Raw genomic sequence first — 23,134 nt, 5'->3', positions numbered from 1 at the left:
TTCACGGTTGATGCTTTTCGTATTTTTGGAACGGAGCCGATCGGTCACGTGGGTCCCACGCCCCGCGTACCAAAACAAAGGAGGTTCTGCGTCTTGTAACAAATAAAAACAATAAACATGGATACTATTTCGGGTGCGATCATACCAGCACTAATGCACCGGATCCCATCAGAACTCCGCAGTTAAGCGTGCTTGGGCGAGAGTAGTACTAGGATGGGTGACCCCCTGGGAAGTCCTCGTGTTGCACCCCCCTTTTTCGTTGTCCGTTTGCGTTTTTTTAGATTTTACGTGCGGTTTTTTTGCTTTTTTTCCTTTCTTTCTTGCTATTTCTATGCTCGGGTGCCCTCCGGTTCACGGTTGATGCTTTTCGTATTTTTGGAACGGAGCCGATCGGTCACGTGGGTCCCACGCCCCGCGTACCAAAACAAAGGAGGTTCTGCGTCTTGTAACACATAAAAACAATAAACATGGATACTATTTCGGGTGCGATCATACCAGCACTAATGCACCGGATCCCATCAGAACTCCGCAGTTAAGCGTGCTTGGGCGAGAGTAGTACTAGGATGGGTGACCCCCTGGGAAGTCCTCGTGTTGCACCCCCCTTTTTCGTTGTCCGTTTGCGTTTTTTTAGATTTTACGTGCGGTTTTTTTGCTTTTTTTCCTTTCTTTCTTGCTATTTCTATGCTCGGGTGCCCTCCGGTTCATGGTTGATGCTTTTCGTATTTTTGGAACGGAGCCGATCGGTCACGTGGGTCCCACGCCCCGCGTACCAAAACAAAGGAGGTTCTGCGTCTTGTAACACATAAAAACAATAAACATGGATACTATTTCGGGTGCGATCATACCAGCACTAATGCACCGGATCCCATCAGAACTCCGCAGCTAAGCGTGCTTGGGCGAGAGTAGTACTAGGATGGGTGACCCCCTGGGAAGTCCTCGTGTTGCACCCCCCTTTTTCGTTGTCCGTTTGCGTTTTTTTAGATTTTACGTGCGGTTTTTTTGCTTTTTTTCCTTTCTTTCTTGCTATTTCTATGCTCGGGTGCCCTCCGGTTCACGGTTGATGCTTTTCGTATTTTTGGAACGGAGCCGATCGGTCACGTGGGTCCCACGCCCCGCGTACCAAAACAAAGGAGGTTCTGCGTCTTGTAACACATAAAAACAATAAACATGGATACTATTTCGGGTGCGATCATACCAGCACTAATGCACCGGATCCTATCAGAACTCCGCAGTTAAGCGTGCTTGGGCGAGAGTAGTACTAGGATGGGTGACCCCCTGGGAAGTCCTCGTGTTGCACCCCCCTTTTTCGTTGTCCGTTTGCGTTTTTCTAGATTTTACGTGCGGTTTTTTTGCTTTTTTTCCTTTCTTTCTTGCTATTTCTATGCTCGGGTGCCCTCCGGTTCACGGTTGATGCTTTTCGTATTTTTGGAACGGAGCCGATCGGTCACGTGGGTCCCACGCCCCGCGTACCAAAACAAAGGAGGTTCTGCGTCTTGTAACACATAAAAACAATAAACATGGATACTATTTCGGGTGCGATCATACCAGCACTAATGCACCGGATCCCATCAGAACTCCGCAGTTAAGCGTGCTTGGGCGAGAGTAGTACTAGGATGGGTGACCCCCTGGGAAGTCCTCGTGTTGCACCCCCCTTTTTCGTTGTCCGTTTGCGTTTTTTTAGATTTTACGTGCGGTTTTTTTGCTTTTTTTCCTTTCTTTCTTGCTATTTCTATGCTCGGGTGCCCTCCGGTTCATGGTTGATGCTTTTCGTATTTTTGGAACGGAGCCGATCGGTCACGTGGGTCCCACGCCCCGCGTACCAAAACAAAGGAGGTTCTGCGTCTTGTAACACATAAAAACAATAAACATGGATACTATTTCGGGTGCGATCATACCAGCACTAATGCACCGGATCCCATCAGAACTCCGCAGCTAAGCGTGCTTGGGCGAGAGTAGTACTAGGATGGGTGACCCCCTGGGAAGTCCTCGTGTTGCACCCCCCTTTTTCGTTGTCCGTTTGCGTTTTTTTAGATTTTACGTGCGGTTTTTTTGCTTTTTTTCCTTTCTTTCTTGCTATTTCTATGCTCGGGTGCCCTCCGGTTCACGGTTGATGCTTTTCGTATTTTTGGAACGGAGCCGATCGGTCACGTGGGTCCCACGCCCCGCGTACCAAAACAAAGGAGGTTCTGCGTCTTGTAACACATAAAAACAATAAACATGGATACTATTTCGGGTGCGATCATACCAGCACTAATGCACCGGATCCCATCAGAACTCCGCAGCTAAGCGTGCTTGGGCGAGAGTAGTACTAGGATGGGTGACCCCCTGGGAAGTCCTCGTGTTGCACCCCCCTTTTTCGTTGTCCGTTTGCGTTTTTTTAGATTTTACGTGCGGTTTTTTTGCTTTTTTTCCTTTCTTTCTTGCTATTTCTATGCTCGGGTGCCCTCCGGTTCACGGTTGATGCTTTTCGTATTTTTGGAACGGAGCCGATCGGTCACGTGGGTCCCACGCCCCGCGTACCAAAACAAAGGAGGTTCTGCGTCTTGTAACACATAAAAACAATAAACATGGATACTATTTCGGGTGCGATCATACCAGCACTAATGCACCGGATCCCATCAGAACTCCGCAGTTAAGCGTGCTTGGGCGAGAGTAGTACTAGGATGGGTGACCCCCTGGGAAGTCCTCGTGTTGCACCCCCCTTTTTCGTTGTCCGTTTGCGTTTTTTTAGATTTTACGTGCGGTTTTTTTGCTTTTTTTCCTTTCTTTCTTGCTATTTCTATGCTCGGGTGCCCTCCGGTTCATGGTTGATGCTTTTCGTATTTTTGGAACGGAGCCGATCGGTCACGTGGGTCCCACGCCCCGCGTACCAAAACAAAGGAGGTTCTGCGTCTTGTAACACATAAAAACAATAAACATGGATACTATTTCGGGTGCGATCATACCAGCACTAATGCACCGGATCCCATCAGAACTCCGCAGCTAAGCGTGCTTGGGCGAGAGTAGTACTAGGATGGGTGACCCCCTGGGAAGTCCTCGTGTTGCACCCCCCTTTTTCGTTGTCCGTTTGCGTTTTTTTAGATTTTACGTGCGGTTTTTTTGCTTTTTTTCCTTTCTTTCTTGCTATTTCTATGCTCGGGTGCCCTCCGGTTCACGGTTGATGCTTTTCGTATTTTTGGAACGGAGCCGATCGGTCACGTGGGTCCCACGCCCCGCGTACCAAAACAAAGGAGGTTCTGCGTCTTGTAACACATAAAAACAATAAACATGGATACTATTTCGGGTGCGATCATACCAGCACTAATGCACCGGATCCCATCAGAACTCCGCAGTTAAGCGTGCTTGGGCGAGAGTAGTACTAGGATGGGTGACCCCCTGGGAAGTCCTCGTGTTGCACCCCCCTTTTTCGTTGTCCGTTTGCGTTTTTCTAGATTTTACGTGCGGTTTTTTTGCTTTTTTTCCTTTCTTTCTTGCTATTTCTATGCTCGGGTGCCCTCCGGTTCACGGTTGATGCTTTTCGTATTTTTGGAACGGAGCCGATCGGTCACGTGGGTCCCACGCCCCGCGTACCAAAACAAAGGAGGTTCTGCGTCTTGTAACACATAAAAACAATAAACATGGATACTATTTCGGGTGCGATCATACCAGCACTAATGCACCGGATCCCATCAGAACTCCGCAGTTAAGCGTGCTTGGGCGAGAGTAGTACTAGGATGGGTGACCCCCTGGGAAGTCCTCGTGTTGCACCCCCCTTTTTCGTTGTCCGTTTGCGTTTTTTTAGATTTTACGTGCGGTTTTTTTGCTTTTTTTCCTTTCTTTCTTGCTATTTCTATGCTCGGGTGCCCTCCGGTTCATGGTTGATGCTTTTCGTATTTTTGGAACGGAGCCGATCGGTCACGTGGGTCCCACGCCCCGCGTACCAAAACAAAGGAGGTTCTGCGTCTTGTAACACATAAAAACAATAAACATGGATACTATTTCGGGTGCGATCATACCAGCACTAATGCACCGGATCCCATCAGAACTCCGCAGCTAAGCGTGCTTGGGCGAGAGTAGTACTAGGATGGGTGACCCCCTGGGAAGTCCTCGTGTTGCACCCCCCTTTTTCGTTGTCCGTTTGCGTTTTTTTAGATTTTACGTGCGGTTTTTTTGCTTTTTTTCCTTTCTTTCTTGCTATTTCTATGCTCGGGTGCCCTCCGGTTCACGGTTGATGCTTTTCGTATTTTTGGAACGGAGCCGATCGGTCACGTGGGTCCCACGCCCCGCGTACCAAAACAAAGGAGGTTCTGCGTCTTGTAACACATAAAAACAATAAACATGGATACTATTTCGGGTGCGATCATACCAGCACTAATGCACCGGATCCTATCAGAACTCCGCAGTTAAGCGTGCTTGGGCGAGAGTAGTACTAGGATGGGTGACCCCCTGGGAAGTCCTCGTGTTGCACCCCCCTTTTTCGTTGTCCGTTTGCGTTTTTCTAGATTTTACGTGCGGTTTTTTTGCTTTTTTTCCTTTCTTTCTTGCTATTTCTATGCTCGGGTGCCCTCCGGTTCACGGTTGATGCTTTTCGTATTTTTGGAACGGAGCCGATCGGTCACGTGGGTCCCACGCCCCGCGTACCAAAACAAAGGAGGTTCTGCGTCTTGTAACACATAAAAACAATAAACATGGATACTATTTCGGGTGCGATCATACCAGCACTAATGCACCGGATCCCATCAGAACTCCGCAGTTAAGCGTGCTTGGGCGAGAGTAGTACTAGGATGGGTGACCCCCTGGGAAGTCCTCGTGTTGCACCCCCCTTTTTCGTTGTCCGTTTGCGTTTTTTTAGATTTTACGTGCGGTTTTTTTGCTTTTTTTCCTTTCTTTCTTGCTATTTCTATGCTCGGGTGCCCTCCGGTTCATGGTTGATGCTTTTCGTATTTTTGGAACGGAGCCGATCGGTCACGTGGGTCCCACGCCCCGCGTACCAAAACAAAGGAGGTTCTGCGTCTTGTAACACATAAAAACAATAAACATGGATACTATTTCGGGTGCGATCATACCAGCACTAATGCACCGGATCCCATCAGAACTCCGCACCTAAGCGTGCTTGGGCGAGAGTAGTACTAGGATGGGTGACCCCCTGGGAAGTCCTCGTGTTGCACCCCCCTTTTTCGTTGTCCGTTTGCGTTTTTTTAGATTTTACGTGCGGTTTTTTTGCTTTTTTTCCTTTCTTTCTTGCTATTTCTATGCTCGGGTGCCCTCCGGTTCACGGTTGATGCTTTTCGTATTTTTGGAACGGAGCCGATCGGTCACGTGGGTCCCACGCCCCGCGTACCAAAACAAAGGAGGTTCTGCGTCTTGTAACACATAAAAACAATAAACATGGATACTATTTCGGGTGCGATCATACCAGCACTAATGCACCGGATCCCATCAGAACTCTGCAGTTAAGCGTGCTTGGGCGAGAGTAGTACTAGGATGGGTGACCCCCTGGGAAGTCCTCGTGTTGCACCCCCCTTTTTCGTTGTCCGTTTGCGTTTTTTTAGATTTTACGTGCGATTTTTTTGCTTTTTTTCCTTTCTTTCTTGCTATTTCTATGCTCGGGTGCCCTCCGGTTCATGGTTGATGCTTTTCGTATTTTTGGAACGGAGCCGATCGGTCACGTGGGTCCCACGCCCCGCGTACCAAAACAAAGGAGGTTCTGCGTCTTGTAACACATAAAAACAATAAACATGGATACTATTTCGGGTGCGATCATACCAGCACTAATGCACCGGATCCCATCAGAACTCCGCAGCTAAGCGTGCTTGGGCGAGAGTAGTACTAGGATGGGTGACCCCCTGGGAAGTCCTCGTGTTGCACCCCCCTTTTTCGTTGTCCGTTTGCGTTTTTTTAGATTTTACGTGCGGTTTTTTTGCTTTTTTTTCCTTTCTTTCTTGCTATTTCTATGCTCGGGTGCCCTCCGGTTCACGGTTGATGCTTTTCGTATTTTTGGAACGGAGCCGATCGGTCACGTGGGTCCCACGCCCCGCGTACCAAAACAAAGGAGGTTCTGCGTCTTGTAACACATAAAAACAATAAACATGGATACTATTTCGGGTGCGATCATACCAGCACTAATGCACCGGATCCCATCAGAACTCCGCAGTTAAGCGTGCTTGGGCGAGAGTAGTACTAGGATGGGTGACCCCCTGGGAAGTCCTCGTGTTGCACCCCCCTTTTTCGTTGTCCGTTTGCGTTTTTCTAGATTTTACGTGCGGTTTTTTTGCTTTTTTTCCTTTCTTTCTTGCTATTTCTATGCTCGGGTGCCCTCCGGTTCACGGTTGATGCTTTTCGTATTTTTGGAACGGAGCCGATCGGTCACGTGGGTCCCACGCCCCGCGTACCAAAACAAAGGAGGTTCTGCGTCTTGTAACACATAAAAACAATAAACATGGATACTATTTCGGGTGCGATCATACCAGCACTAATGCACCGGATCCCATCAGAACTCCGCAGTTAAGCGTGCTTGGGCGAGAGTAGTACTAGGATGGGTGACCCCCTGGGAAGTCCTCGTGTTGCACCCCCCTTTTTCGTTGTCCGTTTGCGTTTTTTTAGATTTTACGTGCGGTTTTTTTGCTTTTTTTCCTTTCTTTCTTGCTATTTCTATGCTCGGGTGCCCTCCGGTTCATGGTTGATGCTTTTCGTATTTTTGGAACGGAGCCGATCGGTCACGTGGGTCCCACGCCCCGCGTACCAAAACAAAGGAGGTTCTGCGTCTTGTAACACATAAAAACAATAAACATGGATACTATTTCGGGTGCGATCATACCAGCACTAATGCACCGGATCCCATCAGAACTCCGCAGCTAAGCGTGCTTGGGCGAGAGTAGTACTAGGATGGGTGACCCCCTGGGAAGTCCTCGTGTTGCACCCCCCTTTTTCGTTGTCCGTTTGCGTTTTTTTAGATTTTACGTGCGGTTTTTTTGCTTTTTTTCCTTTCTTTCTTGCTATTTCTATGCTCGGGTGCCCTCCGGTTCACGGTTGATGCTTTTCGTATTTTTGGAACGGAGCCGATCGGTCACGTGGGTCCCACGCCCCGCGTACCAAAACAAAGGAGGTTCTGCGTCTTGTAACACATAAAAACAATAAACATGGATACTATTTCGGGTGCGATCATACCAGCACTAATGCACCGGATCCTATCAGAACTCCGCAGTTAAGCGTGCTTGGGCGAGAGTAGTACTAGGATGGGTGACCCCCTGGGAAGTCCTCGTGTTGCACCCCCCTTTTTCGTTGTCCGTTTGCGTTTTTCTAGATTTTACGTGCGGTTTTTTTGCTTTTTTTCCTTTCTTTCTTGCTATTTCTATGCTCGGGTGCCCTCCGGTTCACGGTTGATGCTTTTCGTATTTTTGGAACGGAGCCGATCGGTCACGTGGGTCCCACGCCCCGCGTACCAAAACAAAGGAGGTTCTGCGTCTTGTAACACATAAAAACAATAAACATGGATACTATTTCGGGTGCGATCATACCAGCACTAATGCACCGGATCCCATCAGAACTCCGCAGTTAAGCGTGCTTGGGCGAGAGTAGTACTAGGATGGGTGACCCCCTGGGAAGTCCTCGTGTTGCACCCCCCTTTTTCGTTGTCCGTTTGCGTTTTTTTAGATTTTACGTGCGGTTTTTTTGCTTTTTTTCCTTTCTTTCTTGCTATTTCTATGCTCGGGTGCCCTCCGGTTCATGGTTGATGCTTTTCGTATTTTTGGAACGGAGCCGATCGGTCACGTGGGTCCCACGCCCCGCGTACCAAAACAAAGGAGGTTCTGCGTCTTGTAACACATAAAAACAATAAACATGGATACTATTTCGGGTGCGATCATACCAGCACTAATGCACCGGATCCCATCAGAACTCCGCAGCTAAGCGTGCTTGGGCGAGAGTAGTACTAGGATGGGTGACCCCCTGGGAAGTCCTCGTGTTGCACCCCCCTTTTTCGTTGTCCGTTTGCGTTTTTTTAGATTTTACGTGCGGTTTTTTTGCTTTTTTTCCTTTCTTTCTTGCTATTTCTATGCTCGGGTGCCCTCCGGTTCACGGTTGATGCTTTTCGTATTTTTGGAACGGAGCCGATCGGTCACGTGGGTCCCACGCCCCGCGTACCAAAACAAAGGAGGTTCTGCGTCTTGTAACACATAAAAACAATAAACATGGATACTATTTCGGGTGCGATCATACCAGCACTAATGCACCGGATCCCATCAGAACTCTGCAGTTAAGCGTGCTTGGGCGAGAGTAGTACTAGGATGGGTGACCCCCTGGGAAGTCCTCGTGTTGCACCCCCCTTTTTCGTTGTCCGTTTGCGTTTTTTTAGATTTTACGTGCGATTTTTTTGCTTTTTTTCCTTTCTTTCTTGCTATTTCTATGCTCGGGTGCCCTCCGGTTCATGGTTGATGCTTTTCGTATTTTTGGAACGGAGCCGATCGGTCACGTGGGTCCCACGCCCCGCGTACCAAAACAAAGGAGGTTCTGCGTCTTGTAACACATAAAAACAATAAACATGGATACTATTTCGGGTGCGATCATACCAGCACTAATGCACCGGATCCCATCAGAACTCCGCAGCTAAGCGTGCTTGGGCGAGAGTAGTACTAGGATGGGTGACCCCCTGGGAAGTCCTCGTGTTGCACCCCCCTTTTTCGTTGTCCGTTTGCGTTTTTTTAGATTTTACGTGCGGTTTTTTTGCTTTTTTTCCTTTCTTTCTTGCTATTTCTATGCTCGGGTGCCCTCCGGTTCACGGTTGATGCTTTTCGTATTTTTGGAACGGAGCCGATCGGTCACGTGGGTCCCACGCCCCGTGTACCAAAACAAAGGAGGTTCTGCGTCTTGTAACACATAAAAACAATAAACATGGATACTATTTCGGGTGCGATCATACCAGCACTAATGCACCGGATCCCATCAGAACTCCGCAGTTAAGCGTGCTTGGGCGAGAGTAGTACTAGGATGGGTGACCCCCTGGGAAGTCCTCGTGTTGCACCCCCCTTTTTCGTTGTCCGTTTGCGTTTTTTTAGATTTTACGTGCGGTTTTTTTGCTTTTTTTCCTTTCTTTCTTGCTATTTCTATGCTCGGGTGCCCTCCGGTTCACGGTTGATGCTTTTCGTATTTTTGGAACGGAGCCGATCGGTCACGTGGGTCCCACGCCCCGCGTACCAAAACAAAGGAGGTTCTGCGTCTTGTAACACATAAAAACAATAAACATGGATACTATTTCGGGTGCGATCATACCAGCACTAATGCACCGGATCCTATCAGAACTCCGCAGTTAAGCGTGCTTGGGCGAGAGTAGTACTAGGATGGGTGACCCCCTGGGAAGTCCTCGTGTTGCACCCCCCTTTTTCGTTGTCCGTTTGCGTTTTTCTAGATTTTACGTGCGGTTTTTTTGCTTTTTTTCCTTTCTTTCTTGCTATTTCTATGCTCGGGTGCCCTCCGGTTCACGGTTGATGCTTTTCGTATTTTTGGAACGGAGCCGATCGGTCACGTGGGTCCCACGCCCCGCGTACCAAAACAAAGGAGGTTCTGCGTCTTGTAACACATAAAAACAATAAACATGGATACTATTTCGGGTGCGATCATACCAGCACTAATGCACCGGATCCCATCAGAACTCCGCAGTTAAGCGTGCTTGGGCGAGAGTAGTACTAGGATGGGTGACCCCCTGGGAAGTCCTCGTGTTGCACCCCCCTTTTTCGTTGTCCGTTTGCGTTTTTTTAGATTTTACGTGCGGTTTTTTTGCTTTTTTTCCTTTCTTTCTTGCTATTTCTATGCTCGGGTGCCCTCCGGTTCACGGTTGATGCTTTTCGTATTTTTGGAACGGAGCCGATCGGTCACGTGGGTCCCACGCCCCGCGTACCAAAACAAAGGAGGTTCTGCGTCTTGTAACACATAAAAACAATAAACATGGATACTATTTCGGATGCGATCATACCAGCACTAATGCACCGGATCCTATCAGAACTCCGCAGTTAAGCGTGCTTGGGCGAGAGTAGTACTAGGATGGGTGACCCCCTGGGAAGTCCTCGTGTTGCACCCCCCTTTTTCGTTGTCCGTTTGCGTTTTTCTAGATTTTACGTGCGGTTTTTTTGCTTTTTTTCCTTTCTTTCTTGCTATTTCTATGCTCGGGTGCCCTCCGGTTCACGGTTGATGCTTTTCGTATTTTTGGAACGGAGCCGATCGGTCACGTGGGTCCCACGCCCCGCGTACCAAAACAAAGGAGGTTCTGCGTCTTGTAACACATAAAAACAATAAACATGGATACTATTTCGGGTGCGATCATACCAGCACTAATGCACCGGATCCCATCAGAACTCCGCAGTTAAGCGTGCTTGGGCGAGAGTAGTACTAGGATGGGTGACCCCCTGGGAAGTCCTCGTGTTGCACCCCCCTTTTTCGTTGTCCGTTTGCGTTTTTTTAGATTTTACGTGCGGTTTTTTTGCTTTTTTTCCTTTCTTTCTTGCTATTTCTATGCTCGGGTGCCCTCCGGTTCATGGTTGATGCTTTTCGTATTTTTGGAACGGAGCCGATCGGTCACGTGGGTCCCACGCCCCGCGTACCAAAACAAAGGAGGTTCTGCGTCTTGTAACACATAAAAACAATAAACATGGATACTATTTCGGGTGCGATCATACCAGCACTAATGCACCGGATCCCATCAGAACTCCGCAGCTAAGCGTGCTTGGGCGAGAGTAGTACTAGGATGGGTGACCCCCTGGGAAGTCCTCGTGTTGCACCCCCCTTTTTCGTTGTCCGTTTGCGTTTTTTTAGATTTTACGTGCGGTTTTTTTGCTTTTTTTCCTTTCTTTCTTGCTATTTCTATGCTCGGGTGCCCTCCGGTTCACGGTTGATGCTTTTCGTATTTTTGGAACGGAGCCGATCGGTCACGTGGGTCCCACGCCCCGCGTACCAAAACAAAGGAGGTTCTGCGTCTTGTAACACATAAAAACAATAAACATGGATACTATTTCGGGTGCGATCATACCAGCACTAATGCACCGGATCCCATCAGAACTCCGCAGCTAAGCGTGCTTGGGCGAGAGTAGTACTAGGATGGGTGACCCCCTGGGAAGTCCTCGTGTTGCACCCCCCTTTTTCGTTGTCCGTTTGCGTTTTTTTAGATTTTACGTGCGGTTTTTTTGCTTTTTTTCCTTTCTTTCTTGCTATTTCTATGCTCGGGTGCCCTCCGGTTCACGGTTGATGCTTTTCGTATTTTTGGAACGGAGCCGATCGGTCACGTGGGTCCCACGCCCCGCGTACCAAAACAAAGGAGGTTCTGCGTCTTGTAACACATAAAAACAATAAACATGGATACTATTTCGGGTGCGATCATACCAGCACTAATGCACCGGATCCCATCAGAACTCCGCAGTTAAGCGTGCTTGGGCGAGAGTAGTACTAGGATGGGTGACCCCCTGGGAAGTCCTCGTGTTGCACCCCCCTTTTTCGTTGTCCGTTTGCGTTTTTTTAGATTTTACGTGCGGTTTTTTTGCTTTTTTTCCTTTCTTTCTTGCTATTTCTATGCTCGGGTGCCCTCCGGTTCATGGTTGATGCTTTTCGTATTTTTGGAACGGAGCCGATCGGTCACGTGGGTCCCACGCCCCGCGTACCAAAACAAAGGAGGTTCTGCGTCTTGTAACACATAAAAACAATAAACATGGATACTATTTCGGGTGCGATCATACCAGCACTAATGCACCGGATCCCATCAGAACTCCGCAGCTAAGCGTGCTTGGGCGAGAGTAGTACTAGGATGGGTGACCCCCTGGGAAGTCCTCGTGTTGCACCCCCCTTTTTCGTTGTCCGTTTGCGTTTTTTTAGATTTTACGTGCGGTTTTTTTGCTTTTTTTCCTTTCTTTCTTGCTATTTCTATGCTCGGGTGCCCTCCGGTTCACGGTTGATGCTTTTCGTATTTTTGGAACGGAGCCGATCGGTCACGTGGGTCCCACGCCCCGCGTACCAAAACAAAGGAGGTTCTGCGTCTTGTAACACATAAAAACAATAAACATGGATACTATTTCGGGTGCGATCATACCAGCACTAATGCACCGGATCCCATCAGAACTCCGCAGTTAAGCGTGCTTGGGCGAGAGTAGTACTAGGATGGGTGACCCCCTGGGAAGTCCTCGTGTTGCACCCCCCTTTTTCGTTGTCCGTTTGCGTTTTTCTAGATTTTACGTGCGGTTTTTTTGCTTTTTTTCCTTTCTTTCTTGCTATTTCTATGCTCGGGTGCCCTCCGGTTCACGGTTGATGCTTTTCGTATTTTTGGAACGGAGCCGATCGGTCACGTGGGTCCCACGCCCCGCGTACCAAAACAAAGGAGGTTCTGCGTCTTGTAACACATAAAAACAATAAACATGGATACTATTTCGGGTGCGATCATACCAGCACTAATGCACCGGATCCCATCAGAACTCCGCAATTAAGCGTGCTTGGGCGAGAGTAGTACTAGGATGGGTGACCCCCTGGGAAGTCCTCGTGTTGCACCCCCCTTTTTCGTTGTCCGTTTGCGTTTTTTTAGATTTTACGTGCGGTTTTTTTGCTTTTTTTCCTTTCTTTCTTGCTATTTCTATGCTCGGGTGCCCTCCGGTTCATGGTTGATGCTTTTCGTATTTTTGGAACGGAGCCGATCGGTCACGTGGGTCCCACGCCCCGCGTACCAAAACAAAGGAGGTTCTGCGTCTTGTAACACATAAAAACAATAAACATGGATACTATTTCGGGTGCGATCATACCAGCACTAATGCACCGGATCCCATCAGAACTCCGCAGCTAAGCGTGCTTGGGCGAGAGTAGTACTAGGATGGGTGACCCCCTGGGAAGTCCTCGTGTTGCACCCCCCTTTTTCGTTGTCCGTTTGCGTTTTTTTAGATTTTACGTGCGGTTTTTTTGCTTTTTTTCCTTTCTTTCTTGCTATTTCTATGCTCGGGTGCCCTCCGGTTCACGGTTGATGCTTTTCGTATTTTTGGAACGGAGCCGATCGGTCACGTGGGTCCCACGCCCCGCGTACCAAAACAAAGGAGGTTCTGCGTCTTGTAACACATAAAAACAATAAACATGGATACTATTTCGGGTGCGATCATACCAGCACTAATGCACCGGATCCCATCAGAACTCTGCAGTTAAGCGTGCTTGGGCGAGAGTAGTACTAGGATGGGTGACCCCCTGGGAAGTCCTCGTGTTGCACCCCCCTTTTTCGTTGTCCGTTTGCGTTTTTCTAGATTTTACGTGCGGTTTTTTTGCTTTTTTTCCTTTCTTTCTTGCTATTTCTATGCTCGGGTGCCCTCCGGTTCATGGTTGATGCTTTTCGTATTTTTGGAACGGAGCCGATCGGTCACGTGGGTCCCACGCCCCGCGTACCAAAACAAAGGAGGTTCTGCGTCTTGTAACACATAAAAACAATAAACATGGATACTATTTCGGGTGCGATCATACCAGCACTAATGCACCGGATCCCATCAGAACTCCGCAGCTAAGCGTGCTTGGGCGAGAGTAGTACTAGGATGGGTGACCCCCTGGGAAGTCCTCGTGTTGCACCCCCCTTTTTCGTTGTCCGTTTGCGTTTTTTTAGATTTTACGTGCGGTTTTTTTGCTTTTTTTCCTTTCTTTCTTGCTATTTCTATGCTCGGGTGCCCTCCGGTTCACGGTTGATGCTTTTCGTATTTTTGGAACGGAGCCGATCGGTCACGTGGGTCCCACGCCCCGCGTACCAAAACAAAGGAGGTTCTGCGTCTTGTAACACATAAAAACAATAAACATGGATACTATTTCGGGTGCGATCATACCAGCACTAATGCACCGGATCCCATCAGAACTCCGCAGTTAAGCGTGCTTGGGCGAGAGTAGTACTAGGATGGGTGACCCCCTGGGAAGTCCTCGTGTTGCACCCCCCTTTTTCGTTGTCCGTTTGCGTTTTTTTAGATTTTACGTGCGGTTTTTTTGCTTTTTTTCCTTTCTTTCTTGCTATTTCTATGCTCGGGTGCCCTCCGGTTCACGGTTGATGCTTTTCGTATTTTTGGAACGGAGCCGATCGGTCACGTGGGTCCCACGCCCCGCGTACCAAAACAAAGGAGGTTCTGCGTCTTGTAACACATAAAAACAATAAACATGGATACTATTTCGGGGGCGATCATACCAGCACTAATGCACCGGATCCCATCAGAACTCCGCAGTTAAGCGTGCTTGGGCGAGAGTAGTACTAGGATGGGTGACCCCCTGGGAAGTCCTCGTGTTGCACCCCCCTTTTTCGTTGTCCGTTTGCGTTTTTTTAGATTTTACGTGCGGTTTTTTTGCTTTTTTTCCTTTCTTTCTTGCTATTTCTATGCTCGGGTGCCCTCCGGTTCATGGTTGATGCTTTTCGTATTTTTGGAACGGAGCCGATCGGTCACGTGGGTCCCACGCCCCGCGTACCAAAACAAAGGAGGTTCTGCGTCTTGTAACACATAAAAACAATAAACATGGATACTATTTCGGGTGCGATCATACCAGCACTAATGCACCGGATCCCATCAGAACTCCGCAGCTAAGCGTGCTTGGGCGAGAGTAGTACTAGGATGGGTGACCCCCTGGGAAGTCCTCGTGTTGCACCCCCCTTTTTCGTTGTCCGTTTGCGTTTTTTTAGATTTTACGTGCGGTTTTTTTGCTTTTTTTCCTTTCTTTCTTGCTATTTCTATGCTCGGGTGCCCTCCGGTTCACGGTTGATGCTTTTCGTATTTTTGGAACGGAGCCGATCGGTCACGTGGGTCCCACGCCCCGCGTACCAAAACAAAGGAGGTTCTGCGTCTTGTAACACATAAAAACAATAAACATGGATACTATTTCGGGTGCGATCATACCAGCACTAATGCACCGGATCCCATCAGAACTCCGCAGTTAAGCGTGCTTGGGCGAGAGTAGTACTAGGATGGGTGACCCCCTGGGAAGTCCTCGTGTTGCACCCCCCTTTTTCGTTGTCCGTTTGCGTTTTTTTAGATTTTACGTGCGGTTTTTTTGCTTTTTTTCCTTTCTTTCTTGCTATTTCTATGCTCGGGTGCCCTCCGGTTCACGGTTGATGCTTTTCGTATTTTTGGAACGGAGCCGATCGGTCACGTGGGTCCCACGCCCCGCGTACCAAAACAAAGGAGGTTCTGCGTCTTGTAACACATAAAAACAATAAACATGGATACTATTTCGGGTGCGATCATACCAGCACTAATGCACCGGATCCCATCAGAACTCCGCAGCTAAGCGTGCTTGGGCGAGAGTAGTACTAGGATGGGTGACCCCCTGGGAAGTCCTCGTGTTGCACCCCCCTTTTTCGTTGTCCGTTTGCGTTTTTTTAGATTTTACGTGCGGTTTTTTTGCTTTTTTTCCTTTCTTTCTTGCTATTTCTATGCTCGGGTGCCCTCCGGTTCATGGTTGATGCTTTTCGTATTTTTGGAACGGAGCCGATCGGTCACGTGGGTCCCACGCCCCGCGTACCAAAACAAAGGAGGTTCTGCGTCTTGTAACACATAAAAACAATAAACATGGATACTATTTCGGGTGCGATCATACCAGCACTAATGCACCGGATCCCATCAGAACTCCGCAGCTAAGCGTGCTTGGGCGAGAGTAGTACTAGGATGGGTGACCCCCTGGGAAGTCCTCGTGTTGCACCCCCCTTTTTCGTTGTCCGTTTGCGTTTTTTTAGATTTTACGTGCGGTTTTTTTGCTTTTTTTCCTTTCTTTCTTGCTATTTCTATGCTCGGGTGCCCTCCGGTTCACGGTTGATGCTTTTCGTATTTTTGGAACGGAGCCGATCGGTCACGTGGGTCCCACGCCCCGCGTACCAAAACAAAGGAGGTTCTGCGTCTTGTAACACATAAAAACAATAAACATGGATACTATTTCGGGTGCGATCATACCAGCACTAATGCACCGGATCCCATCAGAACTCCGCAGTTAAGCGTGCTTGGGCGAGAGTAGTACTAGGATGGGTGACCCCCTGGGAAGTCCTCGTGTTGCACCCCCCTTTTTCGTTGTCCGTTTGCGTTTTTTTAGATTTTACGTGCGGTTTTTTTGCTTTTTTTCCTTTCTTTCTTGCTATTTCTATGCTCGGGTGCCCTCCGGTTCACGGTTGATGCTTTTCGTATTTTTGGAACGGAGCCGATCGGTCACGTGGGTCCCACGCCCCGCGTACCAAAACAAAGGAGGTTCTGCGTCTTGTAACACATAAAAACAATAAACATGGATACTATTTCGGGTGCGATCATACCAGCACTAATGCACCGGATCCCATCAGAACTCCGCAGCTAAGCGTGCTTGGGCGAGAGTAGTACTAGGATGGGTGACCCCCTGGGAAGTCCTCGTGTTGCACCCCCCTTTTTCGTTGTCCGTTTGCGTTTTTTTAGATTTTACGTGCGGTTTTTTTGCTTTTTTTCCTTTCTTTCTTGCTATTTCTATGCTCGGGTGCCCTCCGGTTCACGGTTGATGCTTTTCGTATTTTTGGAACGGAGCCGATCGGTCACGTGGGTCCCACGCCCCGCGTACCAAAACAAAGGAGGTTCTGCGTCTTGTAACACATAAAAACAATAAACATGGATACTATTTCGGGTGCGATCATACCAGCACTAATGCACCGGATCCCATCAGAACTCCGCAGTTAAGCGTGCTTGGGCGAGAGTAGTACTAGGATGGGTGACCCCCTGGGAAGTCCTCGTGTTGCACCCCTCTTTTTCGTTGTCCGTTTGCGTTTTTTTAGATTTTACGTGCGGTTTTTTTGCTTTTTTTCCTTTCTTTCTTGCTATTTCTATGCTCGGGTGCCCTCCGGTTCACGGTTGATGCTTTTCGTATTTTTGGAACGGAGCCGATCGGTCACGTGGGTCCCACGCCCCGCGTACCAAAACAAAGGAGGTTCTGCGTCTTGTAACACATAAAAACAATAAACATGGATACTATTTCGGGTGCGATCATACCAGCACTAATGCACCGGATCCCATCAGAACTCCGCAGTTAAGCGTGCTTGGGCGAGAGTAGTACTAGGATGGGTGACCCCCTGGGAAGTCCTCGTGTTGCACCCCCCTTTTTCGTTGTCCGTTTGCGTTTTTTTAGATTTTACGTGCGGTTTTTTTGCTTTTTTTCCTTTCTTTCTTGCTATTTCTATGCTCGGGTGCCCTCCGGTTCATGGTTGATGCTTTTCGTATTTTTGGAACGGAGCCGATCGGTCACGTGGGTCCCACGCCCCGCGTACCAAAACAAAGGAGGTTCTGCGTCTTGTAACACATAAAAACAATAAACATGGATACTATTTCGGGTGCGATCATACCAGCACTAATGCACCGGATCCCATCAGAACTCCGCAGCTAAGCGTGCTTGGGCGAGAGTAGTACTAGGATGGGTGACCCCCTGGGAAGTCCTCGTGTTGCACCCCCCTTTTTCGTTGTCCGTTTGCGTTTTTTTAGATTTTACGTGCGGTTTTTTTGCTTTTTTTCCTTTCTTTCTTGCTATTTCTATGCTCGGGTGCCCTCCGGTTCACGGTTGATGCTTTTCGTATTTTTGGAACGGAGCCGATCGGTCACGTGGGTCCCACGCCCCGCGTACCAAAACAAAGGAGGTTCTGCGTCTTGTAACACATAAAAACAATAAACATGGATACTATTTCGGGTGCGATCATACCAGCACTAATGCACCGGATCCCATCAGAACTCTGCAGTTAAGCGTGCTTGGGCGAGAGTAGTACTAGGATGGGTGACCCCCTGGGAAGTCCTCGTGTTGCACCCCCCTTTTTCGTTGTCCGTTTGCGTTTTTTTAGATTTTACGTGCGGTTTTTTTGCTTTTTTTCCTTTCTTTCTTGCTATTTCTATGCTCGGGTGCCCTCCGGTTCATGGTTGATGCTTTTCGTATTTTTGGAACGGAGCCGATCGGTCACGTGGGTCCCACGCCCCGCGTACCAAAACAAAGGAGGTTCTGCGTCTTGTAACACATAAAAACAATAAACATGGATACTATTTCGGGTGCGATCATACCAGCACTAATGCACCGGATCCCATCAGAACTCCGCAGCTAAGCGTGCTTGGGCGAGAGTAGTACTAGGATGGGTGACCCCCTGGGAAGTCCTCGTGTTGCACCCCCCTTTTTCGTTGTCCGTTTGCGTTTTTTTAGATTTTACGTGCGGTTTTTTTGCTTTTTTTCCTTTCTTTCTTGCTATTTCTATGCTCGGGTGCCCTCCGGTTCACGGTTGATGCTTTTCGTATTTTTGGAACGGAGCCGATCGGTCACGTGGGTCCCACGCCCCGCGTACCAAAACAAAGGAGGTTCTGCGTCTTGTAACACATAAAAACAATAAACATGGATACTATTTCGGGTGCGATCATACCAGCACTAATGCACCGGATCCCATCAGAACTCCGCAGTTAAGCGTGCTTGGGCGAGAGTAGTACTAGGATGGGTGACCCCCTGGGAAGTCCTCGTGTTGCACCCCCCTTTTTCGTTGTCCGTTTGCGTTTTTTTAGATTTTACGTGCGGTTTTTTTGCTTTTTTTCCTTTCTTTCTTGCTATTTCTATGCTCGGGTGCCCTCCGGTTCACGGTTGATGCTTTTCGTATTTTTGGAACGGAGCCGATCGGTCACGTGGGTCCCACGCCCCGCGTACCAAAACAAAGGAGGTTCTGCGTCTTGTAACACATAAAAACAATAAACATGGATACTATTTCGGGGGCGATCATACCAGCACTAATGCACCGGATCCCATCAGAACTCCGCAGTTAAGCGTGCTTGGGCGAGAGTAGTACTAGGATGGGTGACCCCCTGGGAAGTCCTCGTGTTGCACCCCCCTTTTTCGTTGTCCGTTTGCGTTTTTTTAGATTTTACGTGCGGTTTTTTTGCTTTTTTTCCTTTCTTTCTTGCTATTTCTATGCTCGGGTGCCCTCCGGTTCATGGTTGATGCTTTTCGTATTTTTGGAACGGAGCCGATCGGTCACGTGGGTCCCACGCCCCGCGTACCAAAACAAAGGAGGTTCTGCGTCTTGTAACACATAAAAACAATAAACATGGATACTATTTCGGGTGCGATCATACCAGCACTAATGCACCGGATCCCATCAGAACTCCGCAGCTAAGCGTGCTTGGGCGAGAGTAGTACTAGGATGGGTGACCCCCTGGGAAGTCCTCGTGTTGCACCCCCCTTTTTCGTTGTCCGTTTGCGTTTTTTTAGATTTTACGTGCGGTTTTTTTGCTTTTTTTCCTTTCTTTCTTGCTATTTCTATGCTCGGGTGCCCTCCGGTTCACGGTTGATGCTTTTCGTATTTTTGGAACGGAGCCGATCGGTCACGTGGGTCCCACGCCCCGCGTACCAAAACAAAGGAGGTTCTGCGTCTTGTAACACATAAAAACAATAAACATGGATACTATTTCGGGTGCGATCATACCAGCACTAATGCACCGGATCCCATCAGAACTCCGCAGTTAAGCGTGCTTGGGCGAGAGTAGTACTAGGATGGGTGACCCCCTGGGAAGTCCTCGTGTTGCACCCCCCTTTTTCGTTGTCCGTTTGCGTTTTTTTAGATTTTACGTGCGGTTTTTTTGCTTTTTTTCCTTTCTTTCTTGCTATTTCTATGCTCGGGTGCCCTCCGGTTCACGGTTGATGCTTTTCGTATTTTTGGAACGGAGCCGATCGGTCACGTGGGTCCCACGCCCCGCGTACCAAAACAAAGGAGGTTCTGCGTCTTGTAACACATAAAAACAATAAACATGGATACTATTTCGGGTGCGATCATACCAGCACTAATGCACCGGATCCCATCAGAACTCCGCAGCTAAGCGTGCTTGGGCGAGAGTAGTACTAGGATGGGTGACCCCCTGGGAAGTCCTCGTGTTGCACCCCCCTTTTTCGTTGTCCGTTTGCGTTTTTTTAGATTTTACGTGCGGTTTTTTTGCTTTTTTTCCTTTCTTTCTTGCTATTTCTATGCTCGGGTGCCCTCCGGTTCATGGTTGATGCTTTTCGTATTTTTGGAACGGAGCCGATCGGTCACGTGGGTCCCACGCCCCGCGTACCAAAACAAAGGAGGTTCTGCGTCTTGTAACACATAAAAACAATAAACATGGATACTATTTCGGGTGCGATCATACCAGCACTAATGCACCGGATCCCATCAGAACTCCGCAGCTAAGCGTGCTTGGGCGAGAGTAGTACTAGGATGGGTGACCCCCTGGGAAGTCCTCGTGTTGCACCCCCCTTTTTCGTTGTCCGTTTGCGTTTTTTTAGATTTTACGTGCGGTTTTTTTGCTTTTTTTCCTTTCTTTCTTGCTATTTCTATGCTCGGGTGCCCTCCGGTTCACGGTTGATGCTTTTCGTATTTTTGGAACGGAGCCGATCGGTCACGTGGGTCCCACGCCCCGCGTACCAAAACAAAGGAGGTTCTGCGTCTTGTAACACATAAAAACAATAAACATGGATACTATTTCGGGTGCGATCATACCAGCACTAATGCACCGGATCCCATCAGAACTCCGCAGTTAAGCGTGCTTGGGCGAGAGTAGTACTAGGATGGGTGACCCCCTGGGAAGTCCTCGTGTTGCACCCCCCTTTTTCGTTGTCCGTTTGCGTTTTTTTAGATTTTACGTGCGGTTTTTTTGCTTTTTTTCCTTTCTTTCTTGCTATTTCTATGCTCGGGTGCCCTCCGGTTCACGGTTGATGCTTTTCGTATTTTTGGAACGGAGCCGATCGGTCACGTGGGTCCCACGCCCCGCGTACCAAAACAAAGGAGGTTCTGCGTCTTGTAACACATAAAAACAATAAACATGGATACTATTTCGGGTGCGATCATACCAGCACTAATGCACCGGATCCCATCAGAACTCCGCAGCTAAGCGTGCTTGGGCGAGAGTAGTACTAGGATGGGTGACCCCCTGGGAAGTCCTCGTGTTGCACCCCCCTTTTTCGTTGTCCGTTTGCGTTTTTTTAGATTTTACGTGCGGTTTTTTTGCTTTTTTTCCTTTCTTTCTTGCTATTTCTATGCTCGGGTGCCCTCCGGTTCACGGTTGATGCTTTTCGTATTTTTGGAACGGAGCCGATCGGTCACGTGGGTCCCACGCCCCGCGTACCAAAACAAAGGAGGTTCTGCGTCTTGTAACACATAAAAACAATAAACATGGATACTATTTCGGGTGCGATCATACCAGCACTAATGCACCGGATCCCATCAGAACTCCGCAGTTAAGCGTGCTTGGGCGAGAGTAGTACTAGGATGGGTGACCCCCTGGGAAGTCCTCGTGTTGCACCCCTCTTTTTCGTTGTCCGTTTGCGTTTTTTTAGATTTTACGTGCGGTTTTTTTGCTTTTTTTCCTTTCTTTCTTGCTATTTCTATGCTCGGGTGCCCTCCGGTTCACGGTTGATGCTTTTCGTATTTTTGGAACGGAGCCGATCGGTCACGTGGGTCCCACGCCCCGCGTACCAAAACAAAGGAGGTTCTGCGTCTTGTAACACATAAAAACAATAAACATGGATACTATTTCGGGTGCGATCATACCAGCACTAATGCACCGGATCCCATCAGAACTCCGCAGTTAAGCGTGCTTGGGCGAGAGTAGTACTAGGATGGGTGACCCCCTGGGAAGTCCTCGTGTTGCACCCCCCTTTTTCGTTGTCCGTTTGCGTTTTTTTAGATTTTACGTGCGGTTTTTTTGCTTTTTTTCCTTTCTTTCTTGCTATTTCTATGCTCGGGTGCCCTCCGGTTCATGGTTGATGCTTTTCGTATTTTTGGAACGGAGCCGATCGGTCACGTGGGTCCCACGCCCCGCGTACCAAAACAAAGGAGGTTCTGCGTCTTGTAACACATAAAAACAATAAACATGGATACTATTTCGGGTGCGATCATACCAGCACTAATGCACCGGATCCCATCAGAACTCCGCAGCTAAGCGTGCTTGGGCGAGAGTAGTACTAGGATGGGTGACCCCCTGGGAAGTCCTCGTGTTGCACCCCCCTTTTTCGTTGTCCGTTTGCGTTTTTTTAGATTTTACGTGCGGTTTTTTTGCTTTTTTTCCTTTCTTTCTTGCTATTTCTATGCTCGGGTGCCCTCCGGTTCACGGTTGATGCTTTTCGTATTTTTGGAACGGAGCCGATCGGTCACGTGGGTCCCACGCCCCGCGTACCAAAACAAAGGAGGTTCTGCGTCTTGTAACACATAAAAACAATAAACATGGATACTATTTCGGGTGCGATCATACCAGCACTAATGCACCGGATCCCATCAGAACTCTGCAGTTAAGCGTGCTTGGGCGAGAGTAGTACTAGGATGGGTGACCCCCTGGGAAGTCCTCGTGTTGCACCCCCCTTTTTCGTTGTCCGTTTGCGTTTTTTTAGATTTTACGTGCGGTTTTTTTGCTTTTTTTCCTTTCTTTCTTGCTATTTCTATGCTCGGGTGCCCTCCGGTTCATGGTTGATGCTTTTCGTATTTTTGGAACGGAGCCGATCGGTCACGTGGGTCCCACGCCCCGCGTACCAAAACAAAGGAGGTTCTGCGTCTTGTAACACATAAAAACAATAAACATGGATACTATTTCGGGTGCGATCATACCAGCACTAATGCACCGGATCCCATCAGAACTCCGCAGCTAAGCGTGCTTGGGCGAGAGTAGTACTAGGATGGGTGACCCCCTGGGAAGTCCTCGTGTTGCACCCCCCTTTTTCGTTGTCCGTTTGCGTTTTTTTAGATTTTACGTGCGGTTTTTTTGCTTTTTTTCCTTTCTTTCTTGCTATTTCTATGCTCGGGTGCCCTCCGGTTCACGGTTGATGCTTTTCGTATTTTTGGAACGGAGCCGATCGGTCACGTGGGTCCCACGCCCCGCGTACCAAAACAAAGGAGGTTCTGCGTCTTGTAACACATAAAAACAATAAACATGGATACTATTTCGGGTGCGATCATACCAGCACTAATGCACCGGATCCCATCAGAACTCCGCAGTTAAGCGTGCTTGGGCGAGAGTAGTACTAGGATGGGTGACCCCCTGGGAAGTCCTCGTGTTGCACCCCCCTTTTTCGTTGTCCGTTTGCGTTTTTTTAGATTTTACGTGCGGTTTTTTTGCTTTTTTTCCTTTCTTTCTTGCTATTTCTATGCTCGGGTGCCCTCCGGTTCACGGTTGATGCTTTTCGTATTTTTGGAACG

The 23,134-nt window shown here is 48.6% G+C and overlaps 66 non-coding genes across 66 annotated transcripts; all 66 read left to right on the top strand.

The window, feature by feature from the left end:
* The first annotated feature begins 131 nt into the window (after positions 1-131).
* On the top strand, positions 132-250 carry LOC128129575 (5S ribosomal RNA). Its single transcript, XR_008227496.1, has one exon. It is a non-coding gene; the product is annotated as a 5S ribosomal RNA (ribosomal RNA).
* A 231-nt stretch (positions 251-481) lies between these two features.
* On the top strand, positions 482-600 carry LOC128129540 (5S ribosomal RNA). Its single transcript, XR_008227484.1, has one exon. It is a non-coding gene; the product is annotated as a 5S ribosomal RNA (ribosomal RNA).
* Positions 601-831: 231 nt separating this feature from the next.
* Positions 832-950, top strand: LOC128129935 (5S ribosomal RNA). Its single transcript, XR_008227858.1, has one exon. It is a non-coding gene; the product is annotated as a 5S ribosomal RNA (ribosomal RNA).
* A 231-nt stretch (positions 951-1,181) lies between these two features.
* On the top strand, positions 1,182-1,300 carry LOC128130462 (5S ribosomal RNA). The gene has a single exon (XR_008228387.1). It is a non-coding gene; the product is annotated as a 5S ribosomal RNA (ribosomal RNA).
* A 231-nt stretch (positions 1,301-1,531) lies between these two features.
* LOC128129508 (5S ribosomal RNA) lies at positions 1,532-1,650 on the top strand. Its single transcript, XR_008227404.1, has one exon. It is a non-coding gene; the product is annotated as a 5S ribosomal RNA (ribosomal RNA).
* Positions 1,651-1,881: 231 nt separating this feature from the next.
* Positions 1,882-2,000, top strand: LOC128129933 (5S ribosomal RNA). The gene has a single exon (XR_008227856.1). It is a non-coding gene; the product is annotated as a 5S ribosomal RNA (ribosomal RNA).
* A 231-nt stretch (positions 2,001-2,231) lies between these two features.
* Positions 2,232-2,350, top strand: LOC128129932 (5S ribosomal RNA). Its single transcript, XR_008227855.1, has one exon. It is a non-coding gene; the product is annotated as a 5S ribosomal RNA (ribosomal RNA).
* A 231-nt stretch (positions 2,351-2,581) lies between these two features.
* Positions 2,582-2,700, top strand: LOC128129484 (5S ribosomal RNA). Its single transcript, XR_008227361.1, has one exon. It is a non-coding gene; the product is annotated as a 5S ribosomal RNA (ribosomal RNA).
* A 231-nt stretch (positions 2,701-2,931) lies between these two features.
* On the top strand, positions 2,932-3,050 carry LOC128129930 (5S ribosomal RNA). The gene has a single exon (XR_008227854.1). It is a non-coding gene; the product is annotated as a 5S ribosomal RNA (ribosomal RNA).
* Positions 3,051-3,281: 231 nt separating this feature from the next.
* LOC128129452 (5S ribosomal RNA) lies at positions 3,282-3,400 on the top strand. The gene has a single exon (XR_008227350.1). It is a non-coding gene; the product is annotated as a 5S ribosomal RNA (ribosomal RNA).
* Positions 3,401-3,631: 231 nt separating this feature from the next.
* LOC128129432 (5S ribosomal RNA) lies at positions 3,632-3,750 on the top strand. The gene has a single exon (XR_008227332.1). It is a non-coding gene; the product is annotated as a 5S ribosomal RNA (ribosomal RNA).
* Positions 3,751-3,981: 231 nt separating this feature from the next.
* Positions 3,982-4,100, top strand: LOC128129929 (5S ribosomal RNA). Its single transcript, XR_008227853.1, has one exon. It is a non-coding gene; the product is annotated as a 5S ribosomal RNA (ribosomal RNA).
* Positions 4,101-4,331: 231 nt separating this feature from the next.
* On the top strand, positions 4,332-4,450 carry LOC128130461 (5S ribosomal RNA). Its single transcript, XR_008228386.1, has one exon. It is a non-coding gene; the product is annotated as a 5S ribosomal RNA (ribosomal RNA).
* Positions 4,451-4,681: 231 nt separating this feature from the next.
* On the top strand, positions 4,682-4,800 carry LOC128129408 (5S ribosomal RNA). Its single transcript, XR_008227318.1, has one exon. It is a non-coding gene; the product is annotated as a 5S ribosomal RNA (ribosomal RNA).
* Positions 4,801-5,031: 231 nt separating this feature from the next.
* LOC128130761 (5S ribosomal RNA) lies at positions 5,032-5,150 on the top strand. The gene has a single exon (XR_008228684.1). It is a non-coding gene; the product is annotated as a 5S ribosomal RNA (ribosomal RNA).
* A 231-nt stretch (positions 5,151-5,381) lies between these two features.
* Positions 5,382-5,500, top strand: LOC128130236 (5S ribosomal RNA). Its single transcript, XR_008228158.1, has one exon. It is a non-coding gene; the product is annotated as a 5S ribosomal RNA (ribosomal RNA).
* Positions 5,501-5,731: 231 nt separating this feature from the next.
* Positions 5,732-5,850, top strand: LOC128129928 (5S ribosomal RNA). The gene has a single exon (XR_008227852.1). It is a non-coding gene; the product is annotated as a 5S ribosomal RNA (ribosomal RNA).
* Positions 5,851-6,082: 232 nt separating this feature from the next.
* Positions 6,083-6,201, top strand: LOC128129386 (5S ribosomal RNA). Its single transcript, XR_008227296.1, has one exon. It is a non-coding gene; the product is annotated as a 5S ribosomal RNA (ribosomal RNA).
* A 231-nt stretch (positions 6,202-6,432) lies between these two features.
* On the top strand, positions 6,433-6,551 carry LOC128129375 (5S ribosomal RNA). Its single transcript, XR_008227268.1, has one exon. It is a non-coding gene; the product is annotated as a 5S ribosomal RNA (ribosomal RNA).
* Positions 6,552-6,782: 231 nt separating this feature from the next.
* Positions 6,783-6,901, top strand: LOC128129927 (5S ribosomal RNA). Its single transcript, XR_008227851.1, has one exon. It is a non-coding gene; the product is annotated as a 5S ribosomal RNA (ribosomal RNA).
* Positions 6,902-7,132: 231 nt separating this feature from the next.
* On the top strand, positions 7,133-7,251 carry LOC128130460 (5S ribosomal RNA). The gene has a single exon (XR_008228385.1). It is a non-coding gene; the product is annotated as a 5S ribosomal RNA (ribosomal RNA).
* A 231-nt stretch (positions 7,252-7,482) lies between these two features.
* Positions 7,483-7,601, top strand: LOC128129361 (5S ribosomal RNA). Its single transcript, XR_008227239.1, has one exon. It is a non-coding gene; the product is annotated as a 5S ribosomal RNA (ribosomal RNA).
* Positions 7,602-7,832: 231 nt separating this feature from the next.
* LOC128129926 (5S ribosomal RNA) lies at positions 7,833-7,951 on the top strand. Its single transcript, XR_008227850.1, has one exon. It is a non-coding gene; the product is annotated as a 5S ribosomal RNA (ribosomal RNA).
* A 231-nt stretch (positions 7,952-8,182) lies between these two features.
* Positions 8,183-8,301, top strand: LOC128130235 (5S ribosomal RNA). The gene has a single exon (XR_008228157.1). It is a non-coding gene; the product is annotated as a 5S ribosomal RNA (ribosomal RNA).
* Positions 8,302-8,532: 231 nt separating this feature from the next.
* Positions 8,533-8,651, top strand: LOC128129925 (5S ribosomal RNA). Its single transcript, XR_008227849.1, has one exon. It is a non-coding gene; the product is annotated as a 5S ribosomal RNA (ribosomal RNA).
* A 231-nt stretch (positions 8,652-8,882) lies between these two features.
* Positions 8,883-9,001, top strand: LOC128129348 (5S ribosomal RNA). The gene has a single exon (XR_008227222.1). It is a non-coding gene; the product is annotated as a 5S ribosomal RNA (ribosomal RNA).
* Positions 9,002-9,232: 231 nt separating this feature from the next.
* LOC128130459 (5S ribosomal RNA) lies at positions 9,233-9,351 on the top strand. The gene has a single exon (XR_008228384.1). It is a non-coding gene; the product is annotated as a 5S ribosomal RNA (ribosomal RNA).
* A 231-nt stretch (positions 9,352-9,582) lies between these two features.
* On the top strand, positions 9,583-9,701 carry LOC128129333 (5S ribosomal RNA). The gene has a single exon (XR_008227188.1). It is a non-coding gene; the product is annotated as a 5S ribosomal RNA (ribosomal RNA).
* Positions 9,702-9,932: 231 nt separating this feature from the next.
* On the top strand, positions 9,933-10,051 carry LOC128130784 (5S ribosomal RNA). Its single transcript, XR_008228707.1, has one exon. It is a non-coding gene; the product is annotated as a 5S ribosomal RNA (ribosomal RNA).
* Positions 10,052-10,282: 231 nt separating this feature from the next.
* LOC128129312 (5S ribosomal RNA) lies at positions 10,283-10,401 on the top strand. The gene has a single exon (XR_008227155.1). It is a non-coding gene; the product is annotated as a 5S ribosomal RNA (ribosomal RNA).
* A 231-nt stretch (positions 10,402-10,632) lies between these two features.
* Positions 10,633-10,751, top strand: LOC128129924 (5S ribosomal RNA). The gene has a single exon (XR_008227848.1). It is a non-coding gene; the product is annotated as a 5S ribosomal RNA (ribosomal RNA).
* A 231-nt stretch (positions 10,752-10,982) lies between these two features.
* Positions 10,983-11,101, top strand: LOC128129923 (5S ribosomal RNA). Its single transcript, XR_008227847.1, has one exon. It is a non-coding gene; the product is annotated as a 5S ribosomal RNA (ribosomal RNA).
* Positions 11,102-11,332: 231 nt separating this feature from the next.
* LOC128129292 (5S ribosomal RNA) lies at positions 11,333-11,451 on the top strand. Its single transcript, XR_008227122.1, has one exon. It is a non-coding gene; the product is annotated as a 5S ribosomal RNA (ribosomal RNA).
* A 231-nt stretch (positions 11,452-11,682) lies between these two features.
* Positions 11,683-11,801, top strand: LOC128129921 (5S ribosomal RNA). Its single transcript, XR_008227845.1, has one exon. It is a non-coding gene; the product is annotated as a 5S ribosomal RNA (ribosomal RNA).
* Positions 11,802-12,032: 231 nt separating this feature from the next.
* LOC128129269 (5S ribosomal RNA) lies at positions 12,033-12,151 on the top strand. The gene has a single exon (XR_008227111.1). It is a non-coding gene; the product is annotated as a 5S ribosomal RNA (ribosomal RNA).
* A 231-nt stretch (positions 12,152-12,382) lies between these two features.
* LOC128130541 (5S ribosomal RNA) lies at positions 12,383-12,501 on the top strand. The gene has a single exon (XR_008228465.1). It is a non-coding gene; the product is annotated as a 5S ribosomal RNA (ribosomal RNA).
* Positions 12,502-12,732: 231 nt separating this feature from the next.
* LOC128129920 (5S ribosomal RNA) lies at positions 12,733-12,851 on the top strand. The gene has a single exon (XR_008227844.1). It is a non-coding gene; the product is annotated as a 5S ribosomal RNA (ribosomal RNA).
* A 231-nt stretch (positions 12,852-13,082) lies between these two features.
* Positions 13,083-13,201, top strand: LOC128130234 (5S ribosomal RNA). The gene has a single exon (XR_008228156.1). It is a non-coding gene; the product is annotated as a 5S ribosomal RNA (ribosomal RNA).
* Positions 13,202-13,432: 231 nt separating this feature from the next.
* Positions 13,433-13,551, top strand: LOC128129919 (5S ribosomal RNA). Its single transcript, XR_008227843.1, has one exon. It is a non-coding gene; the product is annotated as a 5S ribosomal RNA (ribosomal RNA).
* Positions 13,552-13,782: 231 nt separating this feature from the next.
* Positions 13,783-13,901, top strand: LOC128129245 (5S ribosomal RNA). Its single transcript, XR_008227100.1, has one exon. It is a non-coding gene; the product is annotated as a 5S ribosomal RNA (ribosomal RNA).
* Positions 13,902-14,132: 231 nt separating this feature from the next.
* On the top strand, positions 14,133-14,251 carry LOC128130382 (5S ribosomal RNA). The gene has a single exon (XR_008228307.1). It is a non-coding gene; the product is annotated as a 5S ribosomal RNA (ribosomal RNA).
* A 231-nt stretch (positions 14,252-14,482) lies between these two features.
* On the top strand, positions 14,483-14,601 carry LOC128129918 (5S ribosomal RNA). The gene has a single exon (XR_008227842.1). It is a non-coding gene; the product is annotated as a 5S ribosomal RNA (ribosomal RNA).
* A 231-nt stretch (positions 14,602-14,832) lies between these two features.
* LOC128129218 (5S ribosomal RNA) lies at positions 14,833-14,951 on the top strand. Its single transcript, XR_008227089.1, has one exon. It is a non-coding gene; the product is annotated as a 5S ribosomal RNA (ribosomal RNA).
* A 231-nt stretch (positions 14,952-15,182) lies between these two features.
* LOC128129917 (5S ribosomal RNA) lies at positions 15,183-15,301 on the top strand. Its single transcript, XR_008227841.1, has one exon. It is a non-coding gene; the product is annotated as a 5S ribosomal RNA (ribosomal RNA).
* A 231-nt stretch (positions 15,302-15,532) lies between these two features.
* On the top strand, positions 15,533-15,651 carry LOC128129916 (5S ribosomal RNA). Its single transcript, XR_008227840.1, has one exon. It is a non-coding gene; the product is annotated as a 5S ribosomal RNA (ribosomal RNA).
* Positions 15,652-15,882: 231 nt separating this feature from the next.
* LOC128129198 (5S ribosomal RNA) lies at positions 15,883-16,001 on the top strand. Its single transcript, XR_008227078.1, has one exon. It is a non-coding gene; the product is annotated as a 5S ribosomal RNA (ribosomal RNA).
* A 231-nt stretch (positions 16,002-16,232) lies between these two features.
* LOC128129915 (5S ribosomal RNA) lies at positions 16,233-16,351 on the top strand. The gene has a single exon (XR_008227839.1). It is a non-coding gene; the product is annotated as a 5S ribosomal RNA (ribosomal RNA).
* Positions 16,352-16,582: 231 nt separating this feature from the next.
* On the top strand, positions 16,583-16,701 carry LOC128129180 (5S ribosomal RNA). Its single transcript, XR_008227065.1, has one exon. It is a non-coding gene; the product is annotated as a 5S ribosomal RNA (ribosomal RNA).
* Positions 16,702-16,932: 231 nt separating this feature from the next.
* On the top strand, positions 16,933-17,051 carry LOC128129161 (5S ribosomal RNA). The gene has a single exon (XR_008227054.1). It is a non-coding gene; the product is annotated as a 5S ribosomal RNA (ribosomal RNA).
* A 231-nt stretch (positions 17,052-17,282) lies between these two features.
* Positions 17,283-17,401, top strand: LOC128129914 (5S ribosomal RNA). The gene has a single exon (XR_008227838.1). It is a non-coding gene; the product is annotated as a 5S ribosomal RNA (ribosomal RNA).
* A 231-nt stretch (positions 17,402-17,632) lies between these two features.
* On the top strand, positions 17,633-17,751 carry LOC128130233 (5S ribosomal RNA). Its single transcript, XR_008228155.1, has one exon. It is a non-coding gene; the product is annotated as a 5S ribosomal RNA (ribosomal RNA).
* A 231-nt stretch (positions 17,752-17,982) lies between these two features.
* LOC128129913 (5S ribosomal RNA) lies at positions 17,983-18,101 on the top strand. Its single transcript, XR_008227837.1, has one exon. It is a non-coding gene; the product is annotated as a 5S ribosomal RNA (ribosomal RNA).
* Positions 18,102-18,332: 231 nt separating this feature from the next.
* On the top strand, positions 18,333-18,451 carry LOC128129138 (5S ribosomal RNA). The gene has a single exon (XR_008227043.1). It is a non-coding gene; the product is annotated as a 5S ribosomal RNA (ribosomal RNA).
* Positions 18,452-18,682: 231 nt separating this feature from the next.
* LOC128130381 (5S ribosomal RNA) lies at positions 18,683-18,801 on the top strand. The gene has a single exon (XR_008228306.1). It is a non-coding gene; the product is annotated as a 5S ribosomal RNA (ribosomal RNA).
* A 231-nt stretch (positions 18,802-19,032) lies between these two features.
* Positions 19,033-19,151, top strand: LOC128129912 (5S ribosomal RNA). The gene has a single exon (XR_008227836.1). It is a non-coding gene; the product is annotated as a 5S ribosomal RNA (ribosomal RNA).
* Positions 19,152-19,382: 231 nt separating this feature from the next.
* LOC128129114 (5S ribosomal RNA) lies at positions 19,383-19,501 on the top strand. The gene has a single exon (XR_008227031.1). It is a non-coding gene; the product is annotated as a 5S ribosomal RNA (ribosomal RNA).
* Positions 19,502-19,732: 231 nt separating this feature from the next.
* On the top strand, positions 19,733-19,851 carry LOC128129910 (5S ribosomal RNA). Its single transcript, XR_008227834.1, has one exon. It is a non-coding gene; the product is annotated as a 5S ribosomal RNA (ribosomal RNA).
* A 231-nt stretch (positions 19,852-20,082) lies between these two features.
* Positions 20,083-20,201, top strand: LOC128129909 (5S ribosomal RNA). The gene has a single exon (XR_008227833.1). It is a non-coding gene; the product is annotated as a 5S ribosomal RNA (ribosomal RNA).
* Positions 20,202-20,432: 231 nt separating this feature from the next.
* Positions 20,433-20,551, top strand: LOC128129089 (5S ribosomal RNA). The gene has a single exon (XR_008227019.1). It is a non-coding gene; the product is annotated as a 5S ribosomal RNA (ribosomal RNA).
* A 231-nt stretch (positions 20,552-20,782) lies between these two features.
* On the top strand, positions 20,783-20,901 carry LOC128129908 (5S ribosomal RNA). Its single transcript, XR_008227832.1, has one exon. It is a non-coding gene; the product is annotated as a 5S ribosomal RNA (ribosomal RNA).
* Positions 20,902-21,132: 231 nt separating this feature from the next.
* On the top strand, positions 21,133-21,251 carry LOC128129061 (5S ribosomal RNA). The gene has a single exon (XR_008227008.1). It is a non-coding gene; the product is annotated as a 5S ribosomal RNA (ribosomal RNA).
* Positions 21,252-21,482: 231 nt separating this feature from the next.
* Positions 21,483-21,601, top strand: LOC128129041 (5S ribosomal RNA). The gene has a single exon (XR_008226997.1). It is a non-coding gene; the product is annotated as a 5S ribosomal RNA (ribosomal RNA).
* A 231-nt stretch (positions 21,602-21,832) lies between these two features.
* LOC128129907 (5S ribosomal RNA) lies at positions 21,833-21,951 on the top strand. The gene has a single exon (XR_008227831.1). It is a non-coding gene; the product is annotated as a 5S ribosomal RNA (ribosomal RNA).
* A 231-nt stretch (positions 21,952-22,182) lies between these two features.
* Positions 22,183-22,301, top strand: LOC128130232 (5S ribosomal RNA). Its single transcript, XR_008228154.1, has one exon. It is a non-coding gene; the product is annotated as a 5S ribosomal RNA (ribosomal RNA).
* A 231-nt stretch (positions 22,302-22,532) lies between these two features.
* LOC128129906 (5S ribosomal RNA) lies at positions 22,533-22,651 on the top strand. Its single transcript, XR_008227830.1, has one exon. It is a non-coding gene; the product is annotated as a 5S ribosomal RNA (ribosomal RNA).
* Positions 22,652-22,882: 231 nt separating this feature from the next.
* Positions 22,883-23,001, top strand: LOC128129019 (5S ribosomal RNA). Its single transcript, XR_008226984.1, has one exon. It is a non-coding gene; the product is annotated as a 5S ribosomal RNA (ribosomal RNA).
* The last annotated feature ends 133 nt before the right edge of the window (positions 23,002-23,134 follow it).

This window comes from Lactuca sativa, chromosome 1 (genome assembly GCF_002870075.4).
Source record: "Lactuca sativa cultivar Salinas chromosome 1, Lsat_Salinas_v11, whole genome shotgun sequence".
Taxonomy (NCBI): Eukaryota; Viridiplantae; Streptophyta; class Magnoliopsida; order Asterales; family Asteraceae; genus Lactuca; species Lactuca sativa.
The sequence above is the reverse complement of the archived record's forward strand: the minus strand, read 5'-3'. Positions and strand labels throughout refer to the sequence as shown.